Source organism: Chenopodium album, chromosome 2, assembly GCF_948465745.1.
Source record: "Chenopodium album chromosome 2, dcCheAlbu1.1, whole genome shotgun sequence".
Lineage (NCBI taxonomy): Eukaryota > Viridiplantae > Streptophyta > Magnoliopsida > Caryophyllales > Amaranthaceae > Chenopodium > Chenopodium album.
Genome location: NC_137835.1, coordinates 20725697 through 20727093, shown reverse-complemented (window position 1 = coordinate 20727093; position 1397 = coordinate 20725697).

Below are 1397 nucleotides of genomic sequence, written 5' to 3'. Positions count from 1 at the left end.
GCCCACCATAAGTCAGCTTCCTCCCTCAAGTAGTAAACCCCATTGTTCACCCTCAGCTCACTTGGGCAATTGATAGCATCAAACAGCTTGTCAAACTCCCTAATCTAGTTTTCAAGGCTGGTTAGGTCCTCTTTTCCCAAGTAAACAGGTGGTTTAGCTGCAGCTACCCTCTTAAAGACTTCACTATAGGCATCAAGCTCAGGATTTCGGTGTTCCCTGTTCACCACCTTCGTGATGTTCTCAGTAATTTGGGTCAACTGCTTAAGGACCTTTCTAACTTTGGAACCAGTGCGCTTACTCCTTAAATGTTCCCTCATTCTTGGAGACATAATTTCTGGGTATGATCATTACACTTGGAAATCAAACAAGTTCTACTCATACAAGCATTTAATTCACTTAATAACATAGAGAAATTTCAAATAATTCATTTTATTTCATTAATAATTACTGAAAATACAACTTTGTCACTTAGGACAATTATTGAAACATGAAACAAAAACATAGTTCAAAAACAATCAAATAACACTATGGGCATAACCATCTTCAATAGGATCATAATCCGGATCATCACTTCTATTGCTTGGTTCGGCCATGAGAGTTGGGTTATAGCCACTATAGCTTGGAATAAGGCCTGATGAGCTTGACCCAGATTAACTTATATTTCTGTTTGGGGTAGGAGTGTAACTTGGGCTTTTTGTTGGACTTACATCCCCACAAGGTTGGCTTGAAGAAGCTTTGGGGTTTTGGGCTCTTTTTTTTTGCAGTTTGAGAACGAGTTCTGGGCCTTTTAGCAATGTGGAATTGAGCTTTTGGGCTAGAATGTTTTGAAGATTCAGAGATCAAAGATTGGCTAAGATAACGGTAATGCTTGCTCCTACCAAGAGGTGGTACGGACATAATTCGTACTTAATTCGTACTTAAAAATTACGTACATAATTCGTACTTAAAAATTCCTAAGTAGAGAGAGAAAATCTAAAGAAGAAGGTAATCCAAAATTACGTACATAATTCGTACTTAAAAATTCCTCAAAACAAAAATTTAAACTAATCTAATCAGCTCTCAGAAAAACACGCGCCCGATCGGGCGAAGGGCCGCCCGATCGGGCCCGCCTTTTTGCCTTGCCCGCTGCTGGTGTGCCGCGCCCGATCGAGCTTACGCTCACCCGATCGGGCGTGCCTCTTCCTTGAGGATCCTTATGCGCGCAGCCGCCCGATCGGGCGTATGCTTGCCCGATCGGGACCGGTCTTCTTTTTCGAGGCTTGGATTTCGATTGGGCTCAATTCCTCGGCCCAATCTACGTTTTCTCATCGGATCTTGATTAATCGATCCAATAGCCCCGGTATCTCATACCGAGCCTTTAATCATCGGCTCTAACCGATCCTGGGCTTCAAGAGTGG